We start from the raw sequence: 17735 nt of genomic DNA, 5'->3' as shown, positions 1-17735 counted from the left end.
ATTGACATGCTCATATTGTGTGCTATAGTTTAGGGTAGAAATAAATTACATGCAGTATTCTTGCTTTTGAATCGCTTATGCCACATGTAGTCAGCAAAAAGCATGGCCTTCAAGATCTCGACAATTTACCCTGTGTAAGCTATCGCTGCGGTGTGATTTTAACGATTTCAACCTCGGTCACTGGCCTTAAAACCCTAACTGACTTTATGCGCAGCCGTTACCTGCAGTGTCTGGCGCCCTCACTTTGTTTCTCATTGAAGTAACTTCCTGCTGTCGTTTAAATGTAGCCCAGAAATTGTCGACACAACCTCGGAGGTACACGTGTGCAGTGTGTGATGTTTCCGTGCGCTTGTGTCCGTCGCACAGCAACGTATATACGATGATGTTTAATTTTACCCGTGAGGCACAGGTTACGCTTATGTGTTCCCTATCTTGCTTTCGTGGCGATGCGCTTATCATGCGCAGATCGCGCTCATGTGGTCTGTGACTTTTCAAGATTCCTTGAAAAAAAAAAAATCGTTTCTGCAGCGTGCATTTGTCGCATTTGAGTGGTATGTGCCAGAAATGTGCGGCGGCGTTCGATCTGTTTCCGCCCCAAGTGCTGCAGTCACTGCATGCCAGCAAATAGATATGACGCGATTGCTAAGGCGCAGTTTTGCTTAGTGTTTCTTGGTATACATCTTTGTGATTTACCTGCATATGCGATATAAACCACAATGCGCGCTTCCGTTATATTTCTTTGGTTTTCCTAATTTCGATTAGTGTGATGTTTGCCTTGGTCAATGAGTGTCTTTTTAACGATGCTCTTACTTGATAGTGAAAAACCTCTGAAATGCCGATTGCAAGAACCAGCGTCTTCCAGTGCCTTCCAGTGTGAAACCAGCGCGTTTTTCTTTTTTCTTTTTCTTTCTTTTTTTTTAAGCACTGGATCGCACTGGGTACGCTGGCGCTCGCTGGGACTCACTCGAGACCAGTGAGAACGCTTGATAAGAGCTGGGTCACACTGGAAGAGACGCTCGCATTGGAAACGGCGCTGGTTGTGTTTGTGCTGCGCTGGCTCCAGCACGCAAGGACGAGCGCTGCTGAATATTAAATGCTTTATACGATTTCATGGCTTGATACTAGTATCTTGTCCTAAATAACGCTATATCTTAGGGTCATAGAACTATTTCGTGTCGCAGCATGGAATAAAGGTGCGTGAGCTGCCTTGTTTATTCCTGCACATGTGACACTGAAAATCACTTTCGTTTTTTGCATTTTGCCTTTTGACAGGGCGGACAGCTAAATTCTTTAACGAAACCACGCAAACGCAGAGGACGCCGCTTTTTTAGTAGTTCGCACGTAACATATGACTGGGAGTTATCGCCATTGTCGCAGTGTTGTGAAGTGGACATGAAATCCAGAAGTCGTTCAGACGCGCTCGAACGGACCCCGAGTTCGAAGCCTACCGCTGCTTGATATTATCGCACCGATAACAAGGCTGAGGCGATTCGTGCGCTTCCACTTTCCCTATTGTACTAAAAAGAGTTCTGAGGCTCAAATACACACATTTTAGCTTTCGCCAGCTACCCGCGCCGAGATCAGCCCCATCGAAGCTTAGGCATAGCGTGTCCGCCGAGTCCGTCTGCACGCTATCGGCGCGTCTAACCTCAAGAATCAAGAAGTCTAAAAAGGATAAATTACTTTATATTTCAGATTTCGCATCGGTGCTTTTAAATAAACAATTTTTTCATGTCTACAGTGCCAGCACAAGAAGTGAGGAGCGCCGATGTGACGCATCATAAACGCAGGTATATGTGCTGTCGCCGAAGGCTCCCAGCACTAGCCTGCGTTTCTCTGACGAATATATATGGCTAGACAGACGTGTAGACTGAAAGGCATCACTGAACTAAGAAAACATTGCATACCCCTCGCGTGAAGAACAAGAAACGGCTATCGAAATCGGCAGTAACAGCTCATTCATGCAGCGTCCCGGGTCGGTGGTTCATTTAGGACTTTTTTCGAAGCTAAAATACCAATCGCAGTCGATGTTATGGCACTTCCGAGCACACTATTGAATACGGAGAGCAAATTTTTCTTTGTGGTACAGGCGTGAGTTTTAGTTGCTGGCCGATAGCGCATCTACCACGTCTGTGCAAGACTCCTCTCTGTGAAACTAAAACTGCTTCTCGATTTTGATGAGCTAAATTATCGGCCCATGTTCCTATGCTGACGTGGCGTAGCGGTAATGAGCCGGGCTGCGGATCTGCAGGTACGACGATCGAATCCTGGTCAGAGCACTTCTGTTTTTACATGTTCATTTTTTCGATTTATATTGTACTAAAACGCTATCTGTTGCTTTCTGTATTAAAAAAAAAGACATACGGTGTCCAGGCACCGCGTATTTAACGCGCTAGAGCTGTTTTTCGCACCAGTAACCAGCGCCTCCCAGTACGCCGCGCTTGCCCAGCGCCCCATGCATCCAGCGCGCGGCACTGGACCCATAATCCGGCGATGCACTGGATACTGGGTACTGTTTATAGAGTGAAAATATAGAGCCGTTCTTAGACAGGCCGCACTTTAGCTTGTTTAATTTCCTATAAACGTTCCTTTACAGAACTCAGTACGTATGCCATATGATGGCACACTTTTAGAACGGGAATGGAGAGCCAGTCTAGAGACAGGCCCCATTAGAAGTTCTGAAAACGTTCTATAAATTTTTCTATAGAATTTGGTACATAAGATGTCAACACGACCTCTATAGAACTTTTATGGAGGATGTAGAGCCATTCTATAGACAGACCGCATTAGAAGTTCTGAAAAGGTTCTATTAACATTTTTCTGTAGGATTTGGCACATAAGATGTTAATACGACCTCTATAGAACGTTTCCGAAAACGTTCTATAAAACATTTTCTATAGAATTTGGTACATAAAATGTCAATACGACCTCTATAGAACATTTATGGAGGGTGAATGGAGAGTCAGTCTATAGACAAGTCGCATTAGAAGTGTTAAAAACTTTCTATAGACATTATTTTATAGAATATTGTACATATGATGACAATAAACCCTCTATAGACTGCTTATAGAGCGTGAATGGAGAGTCAGTCTATAGACAAGCCGCATTAGAAGTGTTAAAAACTTTCTATAGACATTATTTTATAGAATTTAGTACATATGATATCAATACAATCTCTATAGAACATTTATAGAGAACGAATGGAGAGCCATTCTATAGACAGGTCGCGTTAGAAGTTTTAAAGGCATTCTATAAAAATTACTTTATAGAATTCAGTACATAGGACGTCAATACACCCTCTATAGAACATCTATTGTGTGTGAAATGACTTGTTTCTATAGAAAGGTTTCTATAGACTTCTTATAGAGATTCTATGCAGACGACTCTATAGATCGCGAGTTCCTATAGAGTCCCTTTTGACTCCATAGGAACTCATTAGGAGTTCTAAAGGAACTCTAAATCCATTTTCATAAGGGAACCCAGCAAGTCTAAGCAAGGAGTCATCATTTTTCATCATGGCGAGTTTATATTTATAGCACAGGCTGTAGTTATACATGGACTTCATCTGTATAATGTTGTGTTGATGGAAAAAGGCCTGCAGTGTGGAAGAAATACGGCACTTTACATGCAATGCGTATAATACGTTTTTGTAAGACAGTGAGTTTGTTAATGTTTCCAGCTGTTGTTGTTGCCCACACCATACATCCGTAGTTGGCTATGGAAGAGAACAAAGAGTGGTAAAGTAACAAGTTAACTGATGTAGGAAAATTAAAGCAATTGCGGCGCATGATACCAACTGTTCTGGAAAGTTTCTGAACTACGTAATTAATATGATCATTCCACGACATATCTGCTGCAAAGTAAACGCCCAGAGTTTTCACAGACTGCACAAATTCTATTCTGGTATTGTTTAATTCAATTAGAGGAGGTTCAAAGTGTTTGTGACGTGGGTGAAACATGACTGCTGCAGTTTTGCTAATTTTAATTCTTAAGTGATTATCAGCCGCCCAAGTATTTATTTCTTTTAAGGTTTTATTAGCTCGATTTGCGAGATCAGCAGTTGAAGTACCCGAAAAAAACAAGCTGGTGTCATCTGCGTAAATTATGCACTTAGCAGTGCTGTCGATGTGGACAATATCATTGACATAAACAACAAAAAGAAACGGACCCAAAATGTTCCCTTGCGGAACGCCGGAAGCTACCGCTTTCAACTGGGAGCATTCACCGGCAATACTAACAAACTGAGACCTATGTTGCAAGTATGAGGCAATCAGCGTATGGGCTATGCCTCTAATACCGTAATGATCCAATTTTTTAAGCAGCACAGAGTGATTAACAAGGTCGAACGCCTTTGAAAAATCTAGAAATAATCCTAGTACCATGTTTCTTGATTCAAAATTTTCTAGTATGAATTCTTTTTGAGCAAGGAGAGCTAACTCATTAGATCTGTTTTTACGAAAGCCATATTGAGCTGAAGTGATAATGTTGTATCTTTCACTAAAACAAGATAGCCGTTTAAGAACAACTTTTTCGAGGCCTTTAGAAAACACACATAAGATGGATATCGGGCGATAGTTTCCCATTACATTTTTGTTCCCTTTTTTATATATTACTATAACTTTTGCCCTTTGCATAAGACGCGGGAAAACGCCGGAAACTAAAGATAAGTTGAAGATATGGGCAAGGCAAGGTGCAAGAATGTCGATAGTAAATTTTATGGGCTGTATCTGGAAACCTGACGCATCTGTAGCTTTACTATTATTGAGTGATAAAAATTCTGTAATTACTTCATTTACTGTAACCGGCATTAGAAATATTGTTTCGCTATTTCGGGCACTCATATTAGACAGATTTACCTCGCTGTTTGATGTGTCCGCAAAAGAAAGAAAGTAGTCATTAAAGGCATCTGCTAGGTCAGCACCTTTTAATTCAATCCCTTCATAAATAATTTTTGTCGTCGGTTCGGAAGGATTACCAAAGAGAGATTTTAAAACCTTCCAAACTTTTTCGGACTGTCCACCAGTTGAATTGAATCGGTTATAAATATATTGCTTTTTGGCGATGCGAAGTTGCCTTGTAACGAAGTTCCTAAATTTTTTGAACGTTTTCAGCGCTTCAGGACACCTACTTTTTAAAAGCAGTCTGTAAAGTTTATCTCGTTTTCTTATCAATTGCAACATATCTTTGTCGACCCATGGTTTTCTACTTTTCTTTGATTGGGAGAATTTCTTCAGTCGAAAGGAAGCATTATAAATGTCAGTAAATATCTCTAAAAATTTTTCGTATGCTTCATCAGGGTCGGTTTCCTCAAAAACATGTTCCCAGTTAAGAATAGATAAGCGTTCCTTGAACTCGCATAACGTCTGATCATTTATAACTCGATAAAATGACGTTTGGTCCGGTTGTCGTTGGGAATTCGGAGTGAGATTGACAGATATGAAAATTGGCATGTGATCACTCAGAGCATAAGCGATGGTGCCAGATTTCAAGCTATCTGTTTTGAAGTTTGTTATGAAGAGATCTAAAAGTGTTTCTGATTCTGTCGTAATCCGTGTAGGTGACATGATGACATTTTCACAGGAGTGAACGTTAAGTAAAGTATTGAACTCGATTGTTGTGTTATTATTGGCCAGCATGTCAATGTTAAAATCGCCACCTAAAATTAACTGATATTGGTTCATGTTAACAAATTCTAGAAATGAATCAAGAAATAAAAAAAGCTCAGCAGAACTGCTACCCGGTGGACGGTAGCAGACACAAATATCCTTGTGCCAGACTTGACTGCCAAGACTTCATAATGGGGCGTGATACAAGAAAATTCAGGCAGCATTTCCGATTCCATAAGATTCGAAACTAACATTGCAACACCACCTCCCCTTCTTATGGATCGGTTCATATAGAAACACTTATACGTCGGTACAACATAAACGTCACCTTCACAAGTAAACCACGTTTCCGAAAACATAACATTGAAACGAGTTTCCACTTCGCCGAAAAAACAGTCAAGTTCTTCTTGCTTATTTCGGCCAGATCTGAGATTAACGTGAATACAAGACCAGCAATGAGGATTATCAAGCTTAATGGAACTATGGAGGTCAGAAAGAGGAACTAATTCAGCGAAAAGAGACATTGAAGAAAGAGTGCCGCGTACTACCGCACATTACTGGCCTCACAACTGGTCTACATCTGCTGCACAACGAATGACAATCGCAGGATCGTATTGTTTCCTTCTAATGAACACTTTTCCATTCCGGTGCCAAGAATACTGGTACTCATTTTCACCTGCCCAAGCCTTTGCAGAGCGCAACAGCTCATGGCTTTGACGCGTCATGTTTTCATAACTGAAACATCCGATTGAGCATCTCTTAAGGCTGTCCGCTTTTGAAACCACATGTCACGAGTTAAGAGCTTTGAAAACCGTACAATAATCCCGGGCACCTTACCTGGCTTTGAAGGAAGTCTGTGCACAACATCAACGTCGTTCGAAGTGAGCTCTGGTAAATTCACAGATTTTGCTACATCATTTATCTTTTCCATCAGATTCTCATCATTAGTCACAGGTATGCCATGCACCTCAAGATTCAGCTGCCTATTTCGCCACTCAAGATCGTTCACAGTCATTTTCAACGACTCCACATCATCAGCGTTGACTCTGGTCTCAAGGGCACTGACACGTTTCTTTAAGGAACAAATTTCTTTATCATGTTTCACTTGTTGCTCAAGTATATCATCGTATTCATCGTATATCATCGGAATCTCGAGTGCCGCTATCCAACGAGAAGTTTGGTAACTTTATGGAAGAAATGAGCTATTCCACCACGACGACCCGGCAATGTCCGAGGAGAAAAAAGTCCGCTTACTCATGCGTGGTTTGAAAGAAGAACTTTTAGGGGGAATGATACGTAGCCCACCCAAGAACGTTGAAGAGTGTCTTCGTGAGGCTACCAACATCGCGAAACCACTGGAAATGTGGAGCCGACCATTCAACCACCGCACGAACTCAACAAACTACGCCAGGGTTTAATCACTGGCTGCCAACGACGGGCGGGAGACAATCAAAGCGGTTGTATTCAAGGAGCTTTAGAAGTTGTGCGACTAATGTTGACGAAAGCTTAGGTAGAAACCTACAGCTTGACTGCAACACGAGGCGATGGATTGAGGAGTTTCCAACATACAGATTTCAAGTAATCTGTCGAAACAACTTCTTTTCTAATCGCACTCACGTCAGTTCGGGAGTTCCTCAATGGTGCGTCCTTGGTGCACTGCTATTTTTACTATACATGAATGACATCACAACTAATATTACTTCACAAATAAGTTTCTTCAAAAATGACTGCCTCTTTTGTAATGAAATAAGCTACCCTGCCGACATCTCTATGCTGCAGTCTGATTTAACAAAACTAAATGACTGGTGGGACACATGTCAGATGGAAATTAACATAGAAAAACTAAACACGCAAATTTGCTTTGATAACTCGACCTACCTCGGACCAGTTTACAATACGAAGTACTACTGTTGACTCAGTAGCTTCAATCAAGTATTTGGGTATCCTGTTTACCTCCAATTTAAGCTGGAATGCTTACAATAAACACATCACTACGAAAACATGCAAAAAACTTGGTTACCTGAAACAGTACATACACCTTGCGAACACAGATACCAGACTTCGCGCATACAGGTCTCTTATCAAGCCGTTTTTGGAATATGCGTCCGTAATTTGGCACCCCCATCGCTCTAATTTAACGACTCTACTCGAATCAGTTCAAAATAAAGCTGCGCGGTTCATCCTAACTTTATACTCTCAATATTAAAGTGTGTCCACCTTAAAGAAATTACTCAATCTCCCTTCACTTGACATGCGCAGTAAATTATCGCGGTTGTCCTTCCACAGCCTTTACCACAGCAACATTGCATTCTGTCGAGCCTATATTCTTACAGCACACCACAACTAGACCCGCACAGACTATATTCATAAAGTAAAACCTATATTTACCAGGAATAACGCTCATCAAATTTCGCCTCTATTTTTATCTACTGCTGAATGTAACTCGCTACCTTCAAACATTGCCTCGCTTATGGAATCATTATGGTTTCATGCAGGGCTGCTAACCTTCTTAGAGTGTATCAACCCGTCCGAACCCACATTTGCTTCAATATTTACTTAAACAGCGTTTTTATGCGCTTGGCGTTTTATAAAATTCATGCCGTTTCATCTCATGTATTTTCGTAGATTGTTTGCCTAAATTATCATTCGATTGTAACCTTAAACTAGTTTTTTGAAGGGTACTCGCTGACTACATCACATTTTAGGTTCTTATGCTTTTTCACGCTACCGTATAATGTATATTTGGTAGCGTTTCTTTTTTCTTTCTTTCTTTTTTTTCTATTTTGTTTGTTTCTGCTCGACGTGTAGATTATCTTTTTATTGTTCCTGACGCCTTCATATAATATTTGCATTGTACACATTCCACTTACGCTTGAACTTTTTCATCCTAATCTGGTATATAGTTGACAGGCTAGCGACGTTAAGCCCCAAGTTGCAAGCTCCTGTCACCGCGGCAGCTACCGCTGCAGAAGAGAGTTATAACTAAGCGCCTTTATGGTCCTGCTAAGAGCGGGCGAGCGTATACTGCAGCTAAGCACAAAAGGAAGAGTGTTAATTCAGCGATTCCTCACTCGCTCGATCAGAGGAAACGCCCTGAATAAAATTGCAGATAGCGAAACGTCTCCTCTCCCGGCCTCTCCTTCTTGCCTACTCGCCGCCAGCGCTTTCTGTCGTCGCCCGCCCTCGTAGTTCGGTCGTTCTCTCCGGGCAACGTCTGCGTCGTCTTACGCGAGGTGAAACAGTGCAGACTGTAAGGAGTTTGCGCATGAATTTTAACCTTATTAAAGGCTTGTTTGTGTGCTGTGCCCAGAGCGATGACGTAACGCCATGAAACCGGCACTAGCAGGTGATTTTCGTGGTTCTTCGGCGCAGTAACTGAGCACTTGTTTTGCTGCTCTGGGTTGGCTGCCTGCTTTCACTTTTGAGGATTTGAGGCCTTTTGAGGCTAGTTTCGTGGAGGACAAATTCGATTTAATGTCGAGTTCTAGTACATAACCCAGAGCTATTTGTCTCGCCAATAATGTATACGTAATTTACACAAAGTTCCGCGTACCTGTCACCGCTTTATCTGACTTTTAGTCGGCCATGATCAGTGTACCTGCCAGCTTGTTGCTGGTTCTTTTATATATGACAGGCTAGTGACGTCAAGCCCCACGTTGCAAGCTGCCGTTGCTGCTGCAGCTACCGCAGCAGAAGAGAGTTATAACTGAGCAGCTTTATGGCCCTGCGGTAAGAGCTGTTGCGGCTTGCACAGATGAAGGTGCTTCGCGAATTCTTTTTTTTATACCATTGATAAAATTATTTATTTGGCTTTCGAAAGACACTTGCCTGGCATAAAAGGGCTGCGAGAAAGTCAATGTTTCGTTGGTACACGTGGAAACACGACGCATTTGCTGCTGATTCAACAACTGGGATGTGCTTGCGATTGTTGGCGTGCGTAGGTGTGTACTTGCGTGCAACCAATTAACTGCCGTTTGTGCAACTTGTGCAGTTTCATAATCGAATCACTGAGTACCACTATGACCGAAGGTAAGGCACGTAAAATGTTCGCCTGAATGATGCGAGCGTCTAGCAGAAATAGGTGCGATCATGGCGGTGTATAGCAACTGTTCTCGTCGTTTCGTCATGACTCTGTCATCTCTGCGGGCAATGAAAGCGGTCGTAAGCCTTTATGACAAACTGGTGCGCTGGCTCTCGAGCGCAAACATCATAGTGCAACCTCTACTTCATTTCTGAAGCAAAGCGTTTCAGGGACCAATGATAAACATAGAAATGGTATCTATCAATTTGGTTCTTATAAATGTTAGACTTTTACGCTGCAACGCTAGTGTTAAACGGGCTATAGTTGGTTCTCCGTCTCGCTAATGTGTCCTTTATTGCTGCCACCGGGTGTTCCAAGCACGCTTTTACCAATCTGTCTCAAAACGGATGAACCCCACTTTCAGAGCTTTTGCGCCTGATTGATCGACCTCTTGTAACCTGCGAAAACAAAAAGAAATCGTGACACTAGACAAACACAAGCACAGACTATCAACAGGCTTTTCATTGGAAGACAAATATATATGCGCAAACGTATAAGCTTGACTTCGCGTCGCAAAAAGAAACAACTGCTACAAAGTAGACTAGCGCCGCACGCGGTCGGATTCTTACTTTTTCATTCATCCGAGCTTCCGCATTTGCAAGAGTCACGTCCTGAATCAGCTAAAGCGTAAGTGCAAAGTGAGCATAACTAGCGCAAGGGCAACTATTCAGCCTCTCGTACAAGTCCAGTTTTCAAGTATAAAATGCCATAAATTCAAGACAATATTTATCTGTGGTTTACACATCCTTACCGGGCACTAGGGGTAATAGCGAGGATGAGAGCAAAAGGACTGTTTGGAACGAAGTTTGTACCGAATAGTATACAGGCGTAAATGTACAACATACATATCACGTACAGCCACACGTTTTAATCAGGCGGTGTTATGTAGAGAATAGAACAATGCTTCCATGTTCACCGTTGCAGTGCTCGATGCCCCTTTCAGAATCCCTACGTATTCTTTTCCAGCTATAAAGCCTAGTCGCAATAGTGACAGTGGTTTACACTTGTCAAGAGGAGCTTGTCATCTCAAAATATATTCACAGCGCCTAAATATGCATGGACTGAAAAAGCTTCGCACTCTTATAGTAAAATAAGGCGTGCTACCTTTTTAGCACTATATATGGCAGTAGACAGCCTACGCACTCCATAGTTTCACACCCTTGTTGACGCAGAGACGCTCATTGACGGTAGCGGAATCAGAATAAAAATATCTGAGCGAGACCCACGAAAGGAACCCTCGCACAAGTCTAGCCATGCATAAGCTTAACTATGCCTGAGTTCCGTGGCCCGTGCAAAAACAGTCTTTTTATAAGCTTTTGCACCTTCAGCATACCTAATTATTTCGCATATTTCGCAATATTCTGCAAGTTTTCGCATTTCGCCCCCATCGAAATGAGGCTGCCGTGGCACGGATTCCGTGCCGCGACAATTGAAAGATCAACGCCACAGCCACTAAGCAAGAGCGGAGTATGATATGTGAAAGCAATACATAACATAAAACAAAGCAAAAATAAAGGTATTCATGGACGTTGATAGCCAGGAAACTTATCGAAAACGTAACAAATCCCTGGCGAATGTCTCGCTGCAGCGACTCGACAGCAAACTGTCATGGCGGCTACTGCACCGAGACGCAGAAAAACATTTAAAAAGAATTGAGAAAAGGGCGCGAAAAGTGCCACGTGACCACGCTTAACCAACAATACGCTCATGCTCGTCGCCGCAGCTCGACGGCAACATAAAAGTAAAAGTTGGCTTTATTAAGTTGGCTTCAGAGTGGAGCGCCGTGCAGCGCCTCCTATCGAACATGGTTGCAGTTACAGCTGCGAAACGTCAGCTCGCAGCCAAGCACTCGCTTCAGGTTCTCGATCGCGGTCATACACTTCAAAGAATCGCTAAACGGCCGCGTTGCTGTAACCTCTCGCAAGATACAGAGGTTCTCTTCAGTAGTTAAATACCACTGAGGCTTTCTCTGTCTTGCAGGTGAGCCCGCGCCGCGTTTGAAGAAGACGCCGACGGCATGCCACTGCGGTTCGTGCGGCTAGTCGCCGTGTTTGTTTTACAGCAACACTAGTCCGGGCTCGCGCTACTCTGGAGGGAGGAGGAAAGCTATCAAGCAGCCCACTCCGTAAACACGCTGGCCGTGCCAGCGTACCGCGTATGTGCAGTGCTGTCTCCCTGGCCCACTGGGCCCGCTGGCCCGTAAGCCCGCTCAGCTATACTTTCTATTTATAGAATGATACCGATAGTTACCGTACTGGTCGTTCTCCTTGTCCGCGTCACCTAAGCGTTATGGTCTTAGTAACCATCTAACCAACTTGCGCAATAGTCTGTAATCCTAAACAACAGTGCCGTAGAACTTAGCGATAACTACAAATAGCTTGGAGGCCATGTGCCACCTAATTAACCACGACATTACCATATTAAGCGCAGCCACGTCGCAGCTAACCGCTTACGTCACCTTCTCAGATGTAATTTCAAACGCGCTCCAGCAGACATTCCAAAGCTCGCCTACACAATACTAATCACACCGAATATAAAAGAAGAAATCACACATTTCGGAACCAGGACAAGCATAGATTGTTAGCGAAATAGAATCCGTGTAGAAGCCTGCTGTTCGTTTTATTTCTTTTCGGATATTCATGCCACGCATGAATTACAGCGCTAAAGAAACGTGCCGACATCGAACATTTATGACTACGGCACAAACAATCGCGTTCGTTACTCCTGCACAAGCTTCATCCAACCGCATCGCTTCATCACGAAGTTTTTTTGTTCAACCTGCACCTCGTTTCAGTGACGAGAGCGTCCAAGCAAAATAGAACTTCCGTCATGTCCCCAACATTTACAGGAAATAATATATTTCCTGCAGAATAAAAGATTGGAATGACCTTTCACTGAACATCCGTCTTCGCAAACAACCTAGGTAAGCTTCCAGTATTTATACACATCAGCCCGAGAGCGACGAATAGTCTCCGTTGCGACAGCTCACCACACTTCGACGGAGGAGGAATGCAAAGGCGCCCATGCACACTGCAATGGGAGATCTTGAAGAACCCCAGGTGGTAAACAATATTCCCGTGACTCCCACTATGGCGTAATTAATAATTGTATTGTTGTGGCAAGCAAATCCCCAGATTTTATTTTCCCTTTGACGTATTCATAACACCTCATAATCTTTTTGACATGGCTTGTGTAAGCGAGTCTTTCGTAATATTTTGCACTGTATTGTGGCATTCTTTTCCTCTTATCGCTACCAAAATTTTTATCCTGTCGCTGTCATTTTGGCCTTAAAATTTTGTCCTTGTTTGTTTCCCGTCTGTCTCTGTATAGAATTTTCATTGTTCCATGAAAGAGCTGCTTGACACCCCTCTCCCCCCCCCCCCAATTATCTGATACCATCATGTTAATAGCCTGCAGGACTAGGTGTACTTCGAATAAATACACAAATAAATCAAACTGATAATAATTGCCCTTTGTGCATTCGCGTTTTTCCTAAGAGTGAATTTACACCAGCTCTCCCATTTCGTCATTTTAATGATGTGCTGACTGCTTTACGTTTAGCACGGTCTTGCGATGCTGTCAGCCCAAAGAGATATATTAACCACATAATTACGAGTGTGTCATTTACTGGACCCTGCAGCACGACAGCATTTCGCTGGTATCGATACAGCTGATGAAAGTTCTTCTTTATGTTGATTTCTTTTCAAGAAAGGATATACCAATCAGGGGTATTGGTCACACTAAAGAAAAATTAAAACAGCTGCGCTACCTGCCCAAACAATGTCAGGGATGCATCCGCGCTGGAGTATGTCAATCGATTTGCACGTGCTACACCCAGCATGATCACTAGGGTACAGAAATGACGTAAGTAAATACACAAGTTATGCTATGTTCACACTACGGTCGTAACGCGCGTAACAGCTCTTTTGGCGTATCGAACGTAACGGCTGTAAAAAACGTTACGGCAGTTAAGCCGGCACCTTTGTTCACATTTACTGCTGCTTAAATTACGGCTTTTACAACAGGCCAATCAAATTTGGAGCTGCAGAATCGACGTCACCAGCGGTCCAATATGGCTCCTGCCAACATGCGAGCGCTGGCCGAGATCGAAGAAATTCACGCTCAAAACAAACTTATAGTCATGTATTCAATCGCCCAAAGACGACGAAGGCGACGCAGAAGGGTTTGGGTGCGGCAAGCATTTCTCGACAGGGCCGTGGACGGCGATTTTCACAACCTCTTCGCCAAGCTCCGATTTGGTGACGCTGCGATGTTTCATAACATCATGCGCATGTCGCCCCAGCAGTTCCGCTTCCTTGAAAACCTAATGAGACCACTCATCGAAGTTCGGAGCACGCATCTGCGGCCATCGATTTCCTCGGCGGATAAACCAGATGAACTGAAAACAGTCTCGCAAGGCGCACTGCACTGCAAAAATTTTCACGAACACAGCCAATCGTGCGCACGGAATGGCGGAATGGCACTTCCCGCGCCCGGAGCTGTCTGCAGACGGGAGGACGGAAGTGTCGTCACCGGTTGTTGAAAGCCGAAAGCTTATCGGTCATTGGCTGTGTCGCAACGGCCGTAACATAACAGTCGTAAATGTTGCCGACCCTTTAACACTCTCACCCACGATTTTTGCGAGAATTGCGCACGTTGGTACCTTTACGTTCGCAGTCTGAACTAGACGCATACGCTTGTTGCGCTTCCGCTTACGTATGTTACGAAAAATCGGCGCCTTACGAACGTAGTCTGAACATAGCATTACATTCACTCCCGCGTTAGGACGCTCACGTGCCTTAGTTATCTTAAAGCTAGCTGGGACCTCACTGTGTAATTTTGCAAATGTACTCGCTTCCTATTCGTAGTGGACTCGTTTGTTTTGCAGACGGTGTTTGCGCACTAGTGTAAAGAGTGACTTCGTTGCTTAAAGAAGTGATTTTCATACAGGTGGCACTCAAAAATTGCCTGCGCTGCTCGAGCCTGCCGCACTCGCCGATGGTAGGGGCTCCTGCGCTTGCCTCAGTCTTTTACATATGCCTTCTCTACGGGGACAGACGCGATGCACCGTGGCCAAAGCGGTTGGATTTCCCTTTGTCTTACTGTCAGAGGAACTTCGCACCATTTCTGCACCCTACGAGTTGAACGCAAGGCGGCCTGAGCATAGGAAGCGTGTTGCATTTTCAACGAAGTGCCAAATCGTACGCTTTGTTGCTCCTAATGGGCACCACTTTGAGCACCTAATATAGCATAGTGTTGTCTGCCAGACGGACAAACGCACTGCCGAAATTCCTGCTAAGACGGACAAACGCACTGCCAAGCAACGCCTTTCTGGACGCAGAACGCGAGGCAAAATTTAGCTCCGATTATATCTTGCGGATGATGAGGGTGATTTATTCGCATCCCTTATGAAATGGGGCGGTGACAAACGTCACCTAGCCCGATTGAGTTACTCACGTATGCTATACATGCTTCTCATTCTAGATTCATTGATTCAATATATATATTTTTCCGCTCCTCCTCAAAGCTTTTCTATTATACCTTGTAGCGCTACCCATGCGGGTAAGGGATCCGGTCGTACCAAACCCTTCCCTGAAATTTTTCCACCAGTACAATTCCATTTTTATTCAATTTAACTTTAACGGTTTCACGTGCCAAAGCTTCGATTTGAATGTGAGGCACATGTTAAAGTTGCGGGCTCTGGAACAATTTGGAGCAACTCAGGTTCTTTAACGCGCACTTGTCGACACTACAACTGCGCCCTCTACGCGCGCGACACATGCCTGAGTAATGGCTTGTCTCCTCCACATACCCATACTGAAAATAAGGCATGTAGATAGTGTGGTGGCTTTGGTACAATCGATAGTGCTATAAAAAGTTTTGGCTACATGCGGTTTTAGCGAGAGCTAAAAATGTTCGACGTTAAAAAAAAAGTAGCTTGATCAAAATTTTTTCCCACTACTGGCCAACATTAGCAGCACAACACCAAAGCCAAATTACGATCTTCGATTTCATGCCGTTATTGTTATGTGTCTTCGGGACTTTATTGCAACATTTTTTTTTTGCATCTCACACAATAAGCTTAGCAATGCACGAGCTTGATTTCTGTGCAGCACGCTCATCGATCAAATCAATGAGGGGTCAGAATTAAAGAGCATAGAACGGCTGACGGGAGTAATGATACCTGCACATAAGCACGACAAGGCGGACTCTTTCTGGAAATCAAACGACTAGAATGTCTTCTCTCCTAGAGCGCTGTTTGATGGTGAATTATGGGCCTTAGCATTCGTGTGAACGATGCATTGCAGAGCGACGAATTAATTTGAACCACCTGGGGTTCCTCAGCATGCGCTTAAGTATACGTGTACTCTTTAATTCCACTATTTATGGAAGAAGGTTGCCGAGGCTATGGACTTGGAACGGATTCAATTCAGACGTTTTACACATCAGAGCATCGATTTTAATATCATTTCAATATAAGGTGGGGCACTTTCGAACGATTTTGAGCACCTGGGGCGGTATTTACTAAGCGAGCTGAAGAGCAAATTTTTGCGTAAGAAAAATCTCACGAAAAAAGCGTATTCACAACGCTTACACTGTTCGTTTATTTTCGGATACTCTGAAGGTATATCCGGCACTGGCAGTACTGGTGATGGTGGTGGTATCGGTGATCGTATCGGTGATACTCATATCGTTGGTACGCCGATCTTGTATATGGGGAAGGGCTCAATGTTGAACTTGTTGGTAAGCCTTCAAGCACATTTGGTGTAGCACTAAGGGAAGAGAATGTGGTACTAGTGATTGGACAAGTAGTACCTATACAAGGGCACAAGTGTCTCCGTATCAGTGGTACGGTGCTCTCGGTGGTACCACAATGCGTGAACAATGATACCGGGGGTATCGGTAGCAATGTGCCGATCCAGAAGTTAGATTTCTTACCGGTCATACGGTGCTCTCTGTATTTTCGATGCTGGTGGCACCGGTTGTACCAGTGATACCAGTGGCGGGTCCATCAAAAATGACAGATTAACTGCTAATGGTACCAGCTTCTTTGTGGTATTGGTACTGTTGCTCTCGGTTATGGTGGTACCACTGATACAATTGATACCAGTATTCTGAAAATATTGTCACATCAAAAATAGGCAAGGACAGATGGATTTTCGTTTCGCCTAAAAGTTTGGTTTAAAACGTAGACACTGTAGGGAACTCAATAAATTGTAGCGTTCGCACCAGCCATTATCTCCCCCGATTCGCCCAGGAAGACGTTGTATTTGATTGGTGTAACGCAAGGGTTGAATTGCCTTCAAATAAACTTTAAATGCGTGACTATTAAGAACGTCCAAGCGAACAAAAATCTATGTGTGGGTAGTGCGAAGTTTGGGAAACCAGTGACATGGTAAAGATGGTATGGCAGAACTTGCAAGAGAGTGTACGTCTGTATGTATTTGTGTGGTGTTTCTATGAAGACTTAAGATATTATATAACCCATATATGCCTAAGCTTTGAAAAGAATTTTAATATGTTGTTTGGTAAAAATCTTCATAGGGATTTGAGTGTAGCATCAGCACTTTATTGATATAAAATAGTTTTGCAACTGTTGGTTTAAGACGTCCTACATTTAGAAGACTAGGCAAACACACTTCTTATTGCAATGATATTATTTTAGCTATTAGTTTAGACATCTGCTGTCACATTTCTATCAACGCACGGTAGTTTTCTTATGACAGTAGTAGTAGCTTGTTCGTCTATGCTGTAGAATCACAATTTTCTCAAATCGGACAAATAAATATTCTGCTTCTAGCAAATACTGTTGGCTCTTTTAATGCGACGACTCATGAATTTTCTGTATATTGCAGCTCAAGGCTTCTCAAATGAGAGCCGGTCAGTTTTATCGCTTCCTACACTGTAGTGCTAGAACGCACTCACACGCATGAAAAAGGCATGCTAGTAGCAAAGAATATCACGTCTTGCTTGTATACCAGCGCAGTATATTGCAATGGTTTGGTGACGGCTGTACACTCCACCCTCGTTAGATTATATCGGGGGAT

This window comes from Dermacentor albipictus, chromosome 4, assembly GCF_038994185.2.
Source record: "Dermacentor albipictus isolate Rhodes 1998 colony chromosome 4, USDA_Dalb.pri_finalv2, whole genome shotgun sequence".
Lineage (NCBI taxonomy): Eukaryota > Metazoa > Arthropoda > Arachnida > Ixodida > Ixodidae > Dermacentor > Dermacentor albipictus.
The sequence above is the reverse complement of the archived record's forward strand: the minus strand, read 5'-3'. Positions refer to the sequence as shown.